This window comes from Pristiophorus japonicus, chromosome 7 (genome assembly GCF_044704955.1).
Source record: "Pristiophorus japonicus isolate sPriJap1 chromosome 7, sPriJap1.hap1, whole genome shotgun sequence".
Taxonomy (NCBI): domain Eukaryota; kingdom Metazoa; phylum Chordata; class Chondrichthyes; family Pristiophoridae; genus Pristiophorus; species Pristiophorus japonicus.
In genome coordinates this window covers 8,836,119-8,850,825 of record NC_091983.1, presented here as the reverse complement: position 1 = coordinate 8,850,825, position 14,707 = coordinate 8,836,119, and the positions used below count along the sequence as shown (strand labels likewise).

Here is a 14,707-nt window from a genome sequence, read left to right as displayed (position 1 = left end):
GCAAATGTCCTCGCTCCTGGGATGCGGAGGATCTGATCGGAAAAGCCGGTTTTCAGCGCATGCACATTGTGCGCTGAAAACCGGCTTTTCCGATGCCTTCCCGGGTCCATAGATACACCGTACGGACCCGGGGAGGCCGGGATTTCTGGACCATTAGGTATTGGTCTTCATGGTAAAAGACACTAAAACCATCCGAATAACTGATAATCAAGCGGCGACTGGGAGGGGGGGAACTTAAAACAATCGCTATCATGAGAGAAAAAGTACTAGCCAAACTAATGGAACTAAAGGTGGACACGTCCCCTGGACCTGATGGCCTGCATCCTAAAGTCTTAAAAGAAATGGCTGCAGAGATAGGGGATGCATTGCTTGTAATCTACCAAAATTCCCTGGATTCTGGAGAGGTCCCAGCGGATTGGAAAACTGCAAATGTAACGTCTATATTTAAGAAAGGCGGGAGACAGAAAGCAGGAAACTATAGACCAGTTAGCCCATCTGTCATTGGGAAAATGTTGGTGTCCATTATTAATAAGTAGCAGCAGGATATTTAGACAATCATAATACAGTCAAGAGGAACCAGTAGATTTCATGTATTTGCATTCCCAGAAGGCATTCGATAAGATGTCACATAAAAGGTTGCTGCACAAGAGCTCATGGGGTTGAGGGTAATACATTAGCATGGATAAGGATTGGCTAACTAACACAAAACAAGAATCGGGATAAATGGGTCATTTTCAGGTTGGCAAACTGTAACTAGTGGAGTGCCACAGGGATCAATGCTGGGACCTCAACTATTTATAATCTATATTAATGACTTGGATGAAGGAACCAAGTGTAATGTAGCCACATTTGCAGACGATACAAAGATAGGTAGGAAAGCAAATTGTGAGTAGGACGCAAAGAATCAGCAAAGGGATATATGTCTATGTCTATGTCTCTATGTCTCTATTTCTCTATGTTTCTATGTTTCTATAGACAGGCTAAGTGAGGGGGCAAAAATTTGGCAGATGGAGTATAATGTGGGAAAATGTGAGGTTACCCACTTTGGCAGGAATAATAACAAAAGATTATTATTTAAACGGGGAGAGATTACAAAATACTGCAGTACAGAGGGATCTGGGGGTCCTTGTGCATGAAACACAAAAAGTTAGCCTGCAGGTATAGCAAGTAATTAGGAAGGCAAATGGAATGTTGGTTTTTATTGCAAGGGGGATGGAGTATAAAAGTAGGGAAGTCCTGCTGCAACTGTACAAGGCGTTGGTGAGGGCACACCTGGAGTACTGCATACAGTTTTGGTCTCCTTATTTAAGGAGGGATATACTTGCATTGGAGGCAGTTCGAAGAAGGTTCACAAGGTTGACTCCTGAGATGAAGGGGTTGTCTTACGAAGAAAGGTTGAGCAGGTTAGGCCTATACTCATTGGAGTTTAGAAGAATGAGAGATGATCTTACTGAAACATATCAGATTCTGAAGAGGCTTGACAGGGTAGAGAGGATGTTTCCCCTGGTGGGGTAATTTAGAACTGGGTTATTTAAGGTGGAGTTCGACAGAATTTTGAACGATAAGGGAGCCAGCCGGAAAGTGCAGTTGAGGCCAAGATCAGCCATGATCTTATTGAATGGCGGAGCAAGCGCAATGGGCCAAATGGCTGACTCCTGCTCCGATTTCTTATGTTCTTATGCCTTTATTACCACTAGTCTTGACTATTCCAATACACTCCTAGCTGACCTGCCACGTTCTACCCTATGCAAACTTGAGGTCATCCTAAACTCTGCTGCCCGTGTCCTAACTCGCGCCAAGGCCCGTTCACCCATCAACCTGTGCTTGCTGACATTTGCTGCCAGTTAAGCAATGCGTCGATTTTAAAATTCTCATCGTAATTTTCAAATCCCTCCATGGCCTCGCCCCTCCCTATCTCTGTAATCTCCGCAAACCTCACAACCACCCTCGCCCTGCCCTCTCCTTGAGATATCTACACTCCTCTAATTCTAGCCTCTTGAGCATCCCTGATTTTAATTACTCAACCATCGGTGGCCATGCCTTCAGCTGCCTAAGCCCTAAGCTCTGGAATTCCCTCCCTAAACCTCTCCGCCTCTCTCTAATCCTTTAAGACATTCCTTAAAACTTACCTCTTTGGCCAAGCTTTTGGTCATCTGCCCTAATTTTCCTATGTGGCTCGGTATCAAATTTTGTTTTATAACGCTCCTATGAAGCGCTTTGGGATGTTTTACTATGTTAAAGGCTCTATATAAATACAAGTTGTTCTTGTTTTATTTATAGATTTATAGGGCCCGAAATTGGTGGCCTTACTGCCACCGAGTTTTTTCGTGGGTCTCCCCACGGTGACAGGTACCTCTAGGTCTGTTGCACATGGGAGGAGAGGACCGCTGGGAATCGCCCGCTGATGCGCAAGTCGCTTAAGTTTCCTCCCTCCCACCAAGCCGCCAGATTCCGCCGGAGGGAGTCGGCGGCAGCAAAGGGGAAGGACCGCTGTGTGACGGCAGGGCTAACCCAGACGGTAAGTAAGACGACCTGCAAAAAAAGGTTCGTGAGCTTCTTTTATTTATTTTCCAGCAATTTATGTGGATGGGATCCCCTGAAGGTTTTCCATTGTTCTTGTTTTTTTTTAAATGTTTAGCTGTTTCCCTCCCACCCCCACCCCCACCCCCCAGCCCGGGCCCTACTCAATCCTCGGCGGCACTTTGGCGAGGATCGCTTAGGCCACCGAGATTGGGAGCTCCCGCCCGCTGTCGCCCAGATTAACAGTGTAAGTTGGCTTTTTGCCGCTGGGCGGTACAGACGTATCTTTGAGGAATCTCCCTGACAAAGTACCACCAGGTGTTTCGGCGCTTGGGCGGGCCTTGGTCAAGTTCGGGCCCATAGAGTCCTATTGCAATAAACATTAAATAGGTGTTGATGAGTGTCGATGATTGTGCATTCCAATTCCAAATTTTGTAATGAAATCATGGGAAACAAATACATTTCACATATAAACTTCACTAAACCTCTACTAACAGGTGACCTCCTCAACTTCAGGTCATTAAGTCACAATCCACAATGTTATAAACCAGTGCCTAAAGACATTAGTCAACCTGCAGACTCTCAGTTTATCTTATATTCTATGTTATCATTCTTACAATAAGTATAAGCACCTCAGTAAATTATGCTCTACACAGGTGACCATATAGGGATGGATAGCCGGCAGAGATGTCAGGTCTCTTAGTCTCTGAAATTGTACATGCCTGTGGTGTTTATTGCTCATACTCGCTTTATTTGTTGTGAAATATGAATACCAGAGCTCAGCCACTCTGCCAACATTCACAGTGCACAGTTTTGAGCAAAATACAAGCTAAGTAAAATGCCAGTTAAGCTTCTTGTAGTGGAAAGTTTTTGAAGTATCTTTGGTACAAAACTACTTTAAAAAGCAGCACTCTGCACAACATAATATAATTCTGCACAATTCCCTGAAAGGACAATGAAAACTAAGAACACTACATAGAAAATAGGTGCAGGAGTCAGCCATTCGAGCATGCACCGCCATTCAATAAGATCATGGCTGATCATTCCCTCAGTACCCCTTTCCTGCTTTCTCTCCATACCCCTTGATCCCCTTAGCCGTAAGGGCCATATCTAACTCCCTCTTGAATATATTCAATCAATTGGCATCAACAACATGGCTGCAGTACTCGAAAATAATCTTCATCTTATCCTTCATCTCAGTTTTGGTTTTGAGTTAATACTACTTACAAAATATACACCTACGTTTTTCTAGGGGGCTCATGACAGCTTGTAGAAGAGGAAGATAGCATCAAGCCAGTTCCTCCAGACATACACAATCTGTTTTATCCTCAGGCAAGCTAATCTCTGCCCACTAAACTCGACCATTACACCCTACATTATACATCCTTGATCAGTGACTTTCCAAGATTCAGGAAGCATTGGGGCCTAAATTCAATGCACCAATTGGGTCACTGCCAACCTGGACAGGGCTTTTCTATGGGTCGTCATGGCAGCTCCTTGAAATGCTTGCAGGCCTCATTTCAATCTTAAAATGAGGCTCCTGTGCCCACTTCAGAACTGGACACCTAACCGACTATAATTTCCAGGACTTGAACTGCCTAACCACCGGTTCTTAAGTGAACCACTGGAGGCCGCTCAAAAAAAAGGCCCCAAAACGTTGCAAAAGATGATCTTTTGTGGAGTCAGAAGGAGCAGGAGTGCACTTCCTGGTTCCACAAAACAACTGTGGGACACTGGAGGCACATCCCTGCCTTCCTCCCGATCGCCTGCCACCCTCCACTGCCCCCCTCCCACCCCCCCATCTCCTGGACTTACCTTGTCAATACAATACCAGCCAAAATTGATGAGGCCTTGACAGCGGAGCACTATCGGTGTGCCTGATTGGTTGCTTTGCTGAATTATGATGATGAGGCCCGAGGGTGAATTTAGTTTGGGTCTTTCCGCTCTGGTACGCAATCACTGTGCATCGCTGGAATTATCACCAGTTTGGGAACTAACAAATTTAGCCTCCATTGTGTTCCACATGGTGTGCATTCTTCTCCTTATTGTAAAAACTCAATTCCAATCTAGCCAATTACTCATCCAGCTCCTCTTAAAGCAGTTTATTAGCACAGTTTTAATTGCGAGTCTGGTCCACTGCATACAGGAAGCTGAGAGTATCATGGATAGCACGTTTGAGGAGGTGCTCACCCCTCAGCTACAAAGAGTTCGGGAGGAGAGGGAGCAGGTGACCACAAGGCAGACTAGGAGAACAGGCAGGCAGTGCTTAAATCCCCTGGAAGTGTGGCACTTACAAACCCAGTGAGGGTGATGACACCTCTGGAGAGAAGCAAATCCATGGCACCATGGGAGACTTGGCTGCACAGGGGGCAGAAGAAAGTGTAGAAATGTGATTGTTATAGGGGATACGAGAGTCAGGCGATTCTGCAACTGCAGACATGCGTTCCGAATGGTGTGTAGCCTCCCTGGTGCCAGGGTAAAGGATATCACAGAGAGGGTACAGGATATTCTGCGAGGGGAAGGGGATGTTGGAACCAATGACAACGATAGGAAAAGGATTGAGGACCGTCAGGCAAAGCTTCAGGAGCTAGGAAAAAGATTAAAGAACAGGACCTTAAAGGTGGTAATCTCTGGATTACTTCCAGTACCACGTGCTAGTGAGTACAGGATCAGGAAGATAGTGCAAGTTTTTTATTCATTCATTCTGGGATGTGGGCGTCACCGGCAAGGCCAGCATTTATTGCAGATCCCCAATTTCCCTCGAGAAGGTGGTGGTGAGCCGCCTTCTTGAACAACTGCAGTCCGTGAGGTGAAGGTACTGTTCGGGACAGTTAAGGTACAGTTATCAGTGCTGTTAGGGAGGTCCAGGATTTTGACCTAACGACAATGAAGAAACGGCGATATATTTCCAAGTCAAGATGGTGTAGCTTAAAGGGGAATTTGCAGCTGATGGGGCTCCCATGTGCCTGCTGAACTTGGCCTTCAAGGTGGTAGAGATTGCGGGTTTGAGAGGTGCAGTCAAAGAAGCCTTGACGAGTTGCTGCAATGCAGCTTGTAGATGGTACACACTGCAGCCACGGTGCGCCGGTGGTGGAGGGAGTGAATGTTGAAGGTGGTGGATGGGGTGCCAGTCAAGCGAGCTACGTTGTCCTGGATGGTGTTGAGCTTCTGGAGTATTTTTGAGGTTGCACTCATCCAGGCAAGTGGAGAGTATTCCATCACACTCCTGACTTGTGCCTTGCAGATGGTGGCAAGGCTTTGGGGAGTCAGGAGGTGAGACACTTGCTGCTGAATACCCAGCCTCTGACCTGTTCTTGTAATCACAGTATTTATGTGGCTGGTCCAGTTTAGTTTTTGGTCAATGGTGACCCCAGGGTGTTGATGTTGGGGGATTCGGCGATGGTAACGCCATTGAATGTCAAGTGGAGGCGTTTAGTTAATGCGCGGCTGGAGAAGTGTTGTAGGAGGGCTTCAGATTCCTGGGGCACTGGGACCAGTTTTGGGGTAGAAGTCAGACGGGTTGCACCTGAATAAAACTGGGAAAATGTCCTCGTGGAGAGGGTAATTAGTGCTGTGGGGGAGGGCTAAACTAATTTAGTCGGGCAAGGGGAACCAGAATGCACCAGGAGAGAAGGTGAATAGAAAACTAGAAGGGACAAACAGCAACCGAACAAAGAATAGTGTAGAAAAAGAAGGAATTAGCATGGTGTTGAATGCATGTGCGTTAATGCGAGGAATGTTCAAATAAGATTGATGAACTACAGGCAGAAGTTACTACTTGGGGTTAGGATATAGTGGCTATAATGGAGATCTGGCAGCAATGGGAACTAAACATTCCTCGCTACAATGCATTCAGGAGGGATAGGGAAGGAAAAAAGGGGGGTTTGGTGTCTATTGATCAAAGTTAATATTCAATCAATCATAGACAGTTCCTCGAAACAAGGACGACTTGCTTCCACGCCAAAAAAGGACAAGTTCACAGGTGTTTCAATGAAAGACCCGAACTACATCCTGAAGGATGGAAGTTGCCTGTGCATTAATTTTTTTAACGTGGGGTGGCCGTTGCACACCAGCCACCACACGGGCTTGACAGAACTAGGTTTTGGTCCAGTGGCAAGGATTACCCAAGACAATTGGAGACCAGCTCTGCTGCACGGACCTAGTACGCACATGTATCGCAGTGTGGGCTGGTCCGTGCTGCCCCTGGGCTCCTGGCCCCGAACTCGCGCCTCCCCGGGCCCCGATCACGTCCCTCGCCGCTCCTTCATCCCGACCTCGCCGCCCCTGCTGTATCTGCCCACGCTCCAATCACCGACCTGGACCTTGATGACATCACTCTTCACAGCCGTCGCCCTCCTGCACCAGCTCACACTGTACCTTGTAGTGGCAGTCCTCCATGCTGCCCATGGCTGCCGCTCACCGCTCCTTTTATGGCCCCAACCTGCCGCTGATGTCCCTCACAGGTCGGAGCCTCCACGTTATTACAGTTCTACAGAGTGACAATATAGTAGTTTTCAAAGACTGAGGGGGCAAAACTGTCCCTCGTCCAGATTGAGGCGGTAACTTTCCGGGGCTGGGACTTTTATCACCGTTGTGGAATTGCACTTACGCCCCTGAAACGAGGCAGAACAGTTCCCTGGCCCTACAGTTGCTTAAAAATCTGTTACATCTCAATCTTTTTCCAGTTCTGACGAAGGGTCATCGACCTGAAACGCGCACTCTGTTTCTCTCTCCACAGATGCTGCCTGACCTACTGAGTATTTTCAGCATTTTCTGTTTCTATTTTGGACTGGAAACAAAGATTAGCCAAGAAAACTGTAAATGGGCAATGGCAGGCATTCCAGGCAAATATAGTCCAGGTACAAACCAAGCATAGTCCCATAAGGAGAAAAAATGGGGCATCCAAAACTAGAGCTCCCTGGACAACAAAGAAAATATAGATTAAAATAAAACAGAAAAAGGAGGTTTATGACAGGAGATTTATTGTGGATAAATTTGAAGTGATGCACTTTGAGAGGAACAACATGGAAGGGCAGTATAATGTAAATGGCACTATTTTGATGGGGCAAAGCAGGATCTTTGAAGGTGGCAGGGCAAGTTGATAAGGTGGTTAAGAAAGTGTAAGGGATATTTGGCTTAGTAAATAAGGGCAGTGAATACAAAAATAAGGAAGTTATGCTAAACCTTTACCAATCACTGGTTAGGCCTCAGCTGGAGTACTGCGTACAATTCTGGGCACCATACTTTAGGAAGGATGTCAAGGCCTTGGAGAGGGTACAGAGGAGATTGCTAGGTTGATACCAGGGATGAGGATCTTCAGTTATATGGAGAAACGAGAGAAGTTGGAATTGTTCTCCCTTAGAGCAGAGAAGGTTAAGGGGAGATTTAATAGAGGTGCTCGAAATTATGAGGGGTTTTAAGCAAGTAGAGAGAAACTGTTTCCCCTGGCAAGTGGGTCAGTAACCAGAGGTCATGGATTTAAAATAATCGGTAAAGGAATTAAAGAGGAAATGAGGAAACATTTCTTCACACAGACGGTTGTTAAAATCTGAGCTGCTCTACCTGAAATGATTGTGGAAGCAAATTCCACAGAAACTTTCAAAAAGCAACTGGACATGTACTTGCAGAGGACTAACTTGCAGTGTTATGGGGAAAAAGCTGGAGTGTGGGACTACTGCCTATAATAATGATGATTCATCCACTGTGTTCCAGGGCCCGCTGCTCCAGCTGTTTTATAGCCTGACCTGTGGAGGTGTTCTCTCGCAGGTCGAGGGATCGTAGCTCCCCGACCTGAGAGAGAACAGCTCCGCAGGTCGGCATATAAAACAGCTGGAGCGGTGGGCCCTGGAACATCGTGGCCCCCCTGACCTGCGAGAGAACAGCTCCGCAGGCCGGGCTATTAAACAGCTTGAGCGGTGGGCCCTGGAACATCATGGCCTTCCAACTAGTAGAGTGGACAAGGGGGAGCCAGTGGATGTGGTGTATTTAGAATTTCAAAAGATTTTTGACAAGATCTCACACAAGAGATTAGTGTGCAAAATTAAAGCACATGGTATTGGGGATAATGTATTGATGTGGATAGAGAACTGGTTGGCAGACAGGAAGCAAAGAGTAGGAATAAACGGGTCCTTTTCAGAATGGCAGGCAGTGACTAGTGGGGTACCGCAAGGTTCAGTGCTGGGACCCCAGCTATTTACAATATACATTAATGATTTAGACAAAGGAATTGAATGTAATATCTCCAAGTTTGCAGATGACACTAAGCTGGGTGGCGGTGTGAGCTGTGAGGAGGGTGCTAAGAGGCTGCAGGGTGACTTGGACAGGTTAGGTGAGTGGGCAAATAGATGGCAGATGCGGTATAATGTAGATAAATGTGAGGCTATCCACTTTGGTGATAAAAACAGGAGGGGAGATTATTATCTAAATGGTGATAGATTAGTAAAAGTGGAGGTGCAACGAGACCTGGGTGTCATGGTACATAAGTCATTGAAAGTTGCCATACAGGTACAGCAGGCAGTGAAGGCGGCAAATGGCATGTTGGCCTTCATATAGCGAGAGGATTTCAGTATAGGAGCAGGGAGGTCTTACTACAGTTGTACAGGGCCTTGGTGAGGCTACACCTTGAATATTGTGTACAATTTTGGTCTCCTAATCTGAAGAAGGACATTCTTGCTATTGAGGGAGTGCAGCGAAGGTTCACCAGACTGATGCCCGGGATGACAGGACTGACATGAAGAAAGACTGGATCGACTGGGCCTTTATTCACTGGAGTTTTGAAGGATGAGAGGGGATCTCATAGAAACATGTAAAATTCTGACGGGATTGGACAGGTTAGATGCAGGAACAATATTCCCAATGTTGGGGAAGTCCAGAAGAAGGGGTCACAGTCTAAGGATAAGGGGTAAGCCATTTCGGACCGAGATGAGGAGAAACTTCTTCACTCACGAGAGTTGTGAGCATGTGCAATTCTATACCACAGAAAGTTGTTGAGGCCAGTTTGTTAGATATATTCAAAAGGGTGTTAGATGTGGACTTTACGGCTGAAGGGATCAAGGAGTATGGAGAGAAAGCAGGAATGGGGTACTGAAGTGCATGATCAGCCATGATTATATTGAATGGTGGTGCAGGCTCGAAGGGCCGCATGGCCTATGCCTGCACCTATTTTCTATGTTTCTATATTTATATACCAGGAAATGAGAGCTGTTAGTGTAACATCTGTGATGGGGAAGTTATTGGAATCTGTAACTAAGAGAAGAGTGACTGAGCACTTAGAGAAATTTGAGCTGATTACAGAGAGCCAACATGGATTTGGCAAGGGTAGCTCATGTCTGTCAAACTTCACTGATTTTTTTGAGGAAGTAACTAAAGTTGTAGATGGGGAATGTCTATGAATCTAGCTTATATGAACTTCCAGAAGGCATTTGATAAGGTTCCATGCAAGAGACTGTTAGTTAAAATTAAAACTCATGGAATTGAAGACAAATTATTGACCTGGATAGGAGATTGGTTAGGCAGTAGAAGACAGAGAGTAGGGATAATGGGTATTTATTTGAATTGGAAGGGCCTGTGTGAACTATTCACTATATCTATTAACAACTTAGATAACACACGATAGAGCCTTTTATCCAAGTTTGCCAATGGTACAAAGATACAGTAAGTAATATAGACTGGAGCATAAAATTGCATAGAGACATTGATAGATTAAGTGAGTGAGCAAAACTGTGGCAGATGGCTATCAATGCAGGCAAGTGTGAGATCATCCAAGTGTGAGGTCATCCAAAAAACGGATAGATCTGAGATTTTTTTTTAAATGGTGAAAAGGTCCGAAAAGATTTAGGGGTCCACGTAATCAGATCACTAAAATGTAGTAGTCAGGTACAAAAAATAATCAAAAAGGCCATTGGAATGTTAGTTTTTATAACTAGAGGGCTAGAATTTAAAGGGGAGGAAGTTTTGCTACAGCTATACAAAGCCCTGGTTAGACCACATCTGGAGTAGTGTACACAGTTCTGGGCACCATACCTTAGAAAGGATATATTGGCCTTGGAAGGAGTGCAGCACCAGAATGTTACCAGGGCTCCAACGGTTAGATTATGAGATTACATAAACTAGGTTTGTATTCTCCGGAATATAAAAGGTTAAGGGTTTTTCGGATTTTGAAAAGAATTGATAGGGTAGATAGAGAGAAACTTTTTCAGCTGGTAGGGGGTGAAGTCTACGACAAAGGAACATAAACCTTAAAATCAGAGCCAGGCCATTCAGGAGAGAAGTTAGGAAACACTTCTTCACGCAAAGGGTGGTAGAAGTGTGGAACTCATCCCCCACAAAAAGCAGTAGGTGCTAGCTCAATTAATCATTTTAAATCTGAGATTGATAGATTTTTGCTAGCCAAGGGTATAAAAAGGATATGGAGCCAAGGCATTCAAGGCAGAAAAGTGTGAGGTGATTCATTTTGGTAGGAAAAATGAGGAGAGACAATAAATGCTAAATGGTACAATTTTTAAGGGAGTGCAAGAACAGAGAGACCTGGGGGTGCGTTTGCATAAATCTTTGAAGGTGCCAGGACAGGTTAACAAAGCAGTTAATAAAGCATATGGGATCTTGGGCTTTATAAATAGAGGCAAAGAGTACAAAAGCCAGGAGATTATGCTAAGCCTATATAAAACACTAGTTCAGCCCCAGCCAGAGTATTATGTCTAATTTTGGGCACCATACTTTAGGAAGGAAATGAAGGCTTTGGACAGGGTACAGAAAAGATTTACTAGAATGAGGGATGAGGGAATTACAGTTACATGGATAGACTGTAGAAGCTGGAGTTGTTCTCCTTAGAGCAGAGAGGGCTAAGGGGAGATTTGATAGAGGTGATTAAAATTATGACGGGTTTATAGAGAGTAAATAAAGAGAAACGATTTCCAATGGCTGAAGGATCAATAACCAGAGGCCACAGATTTAAGATGATTGGCAAAAGAACCAGAGGCGACATGAGGAAAAATGTTTTTACACAACGAGTGATTAGGATAAGGTGGTGTATACAGATTCAATAGTAGCCTTCAAATGGAAATTGGATAAATACTTAGAGAAAAAATTGCAGGGATATGGGGAAAGAGCCAGGGAGTAGGACTAACTGGATTGCTCATCAAAAGATTCAGAGCAGACTTGATGGGCCGAATGGCCTCCTTCTGTGCTGTACTATTCTATGGTTCTATGGAGTTAGGATACAGATCAGCCATGATTTCATTGAATGGCAGAACAGGCTCGAGGGGCTGAATAGCCTACTCCTGTTCCTATGAAACATTTCAAATCTGAGCAAGTTTTGATCCCATCCTTCTCCAGCCTCTCCAATGTCTTCCTGGCACGAATCACAGCCAACTATCTGCATAACAGTACATTTGTACAATTGTCATACACTTGCACGATGGCCCACACCGCATACAGCATTCCATTTATAAAAATATGTAAACAAGTATGAAATGGTCAGCATTAACATGATTTACCTGTTGCAAAATAGACCAGACAAATCTTAGAGCGATACATTATTTAAACAATTCACACATCCTGCTCCCTCAGTTCATTGCGCCCTCTCAGCTATTTGACTGGAATACACTGCAGAACATGACTAGAAATGTCTTTGAAGCTGCACCCGCTCCGCCGGAATAACCTCACTGGAATTGTGGTGGAAACCGCGTTCGCAAGGGTAAACTTCCAGCTAAGTTATGGCGACGGAACATGGGCAGCTCCAAGGAAATTTGCGGCCATGCGCTATCCTGCATCTGTATCTGCTGTAAGAACTGAAGAGCATAAGAATTTCTTGGAATAGGAACTTGGCCCAACAAGAATGGACCTCAAACTCACACAACCCTCATGCACAAACACACCTAATTGCCTTGTAAACACATTTATACTATTTATGTATTTATCCTTGGAGCTTCTCCCACTCCGCTGGTATAACTTTGCCAGAAGTGAAGCAGAGACCACTTTAGGTGCGTGGGAAAGGCGGCAGACAAATTTCCGGGAAAAATCTTTGACCATTCAATTTCATTGCTTGTGAAATAAAATCAAAGCTGCAGCAAATCAAATGCCAGGAAGGACAGAGAACACGTCAAATGGAGAAATTATGAGGGAAATCCGCTTGCTATCAAGGAATGAAAACATCGTTGTGCACTATCAGACTGCCTCAAATTCTTTTCTTACAAGTTTTTCTTTAAGAATCAGTGTGAAACAAAACAAAACAATTTTGGTCTTTACCAACTTGTCATAGAGAAGGTTCAGAGAAGGGTCACTAGATTGATTCTGGAGATGAGGGGATTGACTTAGGTTGAGCCTGTACACATGGAGTTCAGAAGAATGAGAGCTGATCTTATTGAAACATGTAAGATAATAAGGGGGCTGGACAAGGTGGATGCAGAGAGGATATTTACACTCATAGGGGAAACTAAAACTAGGGGACATAGACTCAGAATAAGGGGCCGCCCATTTAAAACTGAGATGAGGAGGAATTTCTTCTCTCAGATGGTTGTAAATCTATGGAATTCTCTGCCCCAGAGAGGTGTGGAAGTTGGGTCATTGAATATATTTAAGGCGGAGATAGACAGATTTTTGAGCGATCAGGGAGTAAAGGGTTATGGGGAGTGGGCAGGGAAGTGGAGCTGAGTCCATGATCAGATCAACCATGATCTTATTGAATGGCGGAGCAGGCTCGAGGGGCCAAATGGCCTACTCCTGCTCCTATTTCTTATGTTCTTATGTAAACAGTAGTGGAGAATTAAGAATGTACCGGGTGGTGCAATGGGTGAACGACATTGTTCCATCTCTGAAGCCTGGCCTCATATCCAGCTCAGACAGGTGGAAGGAAAGTGTCTGCTGCCTGCAAGGGTCCAATGTGAAATGTGCTGAGGCAGTCTCGGTCAGTGGGTGTGGGACCACAGTACTAAACTGCAGGTTATATCCGAGCTTGACGTTCCTGCCTGAAATATGAACGTGTTGCACTTTCCAACACTAACATCCTCACTCTGATCAGCACAAACATTAGAGAAAGAGAAGTACTGCATGTTAGACCCCTATCTCAAATTAACTATACATTCTAAACAACAGGGGATTTTAAAAACTACACATTTAAATTCCGTTAAATATATTGCAGTTAGATACTTTTTACATTCCTACTTTGTTAATAATAGAAAAAAAAGAACTAAGAGAGAAAAAAGCATGAAATCTAACCACTTTGTCCTCCTTTTAGAGAGAGCATCCGAGGAAGCATAGCAAAGAGAAAGGAAAACAAGAAAAGAGAGGAAGAAAGGTAGGCAAGTGTTAATCAAAGGACTGGACAGAGCCATCACAATTTTATCAAGCACAATTTCATAAGCAATTTCAACATAATCCAGCAGGAAACAAAGTTTAGTTATTGATTATAATGAGATCAGCAAAATGATGAGCAAACCACCCAAAAACTCAGTACAGCAAATTAACAATACAAGAGAAATACGAGAAATTCCACTTATTTACCCCAGCACTACCAGGGCTCTTTCAGCTCAAGTTTAGACAGCATCAAAAAAAAATGTTACTCAACCTTTTAACCAGTATTGTTAAAATAGGTGTCCTCCATACACAACCAGATAGTGGGAGATTAACTTCTGATCCATCCTTCGAAATTATGTTCTATAATCTAGGCACTTCCATAAAAGTCTTTCATTCGTGTGTGTGACAAACGCTAAATCTCCACTAGAAATACTATTGGGTTTAAGTCTGGAAGTTGCTGTTCAGTATGTAACTGGGTGAAAGCTTGATGCACTCACACCAATGCGTCGAGAGCAGGCTGGAAACACTATGTAAACAAATGTGTTAATCATATTAACAGACAATTAATACATTGACTTGTGTTCAGAAAAACAGCCAGTCTAACCTCCAATAGCTATGCTATATGTCAGATCTGGTCAAGTCAACAGTCATACAAGGAGACTTGTGTCAAGATAAATAAAGAACTGACTTGTTAAGAAGGCACAGTATGGAATGGACTTTAAGAATCACCTTAGTATCATTGTTTGGAATGACTATTTTGTCCTTTCTACAGTACAACAGACATGCCAACTCTCGTAAATTTATTGCGAGTGACACAATTACTGTTGTGTATGCATGCCTGTTTACTGTGTGGTGTGGCATAACTGTGTTACTTGTTATGCCACATTGAATGTAT

At 44.2% G+C, this 14,707-nt stretch overlaps 1 protein-coding gene across 24 annotated transcripts in view; it reads right to left on the bottom strand.

Moving 5' to 3' along the window:
- The window catches only part of rims1a (regulating synaptic membrane exocytosis 1a), a 908,397-nt gene that overhangs the window by 532,751 nt on the left and 360,939 nt on the right, over positions 1-14,707 (bottom strand). The window lies entirely within an intron of this gene.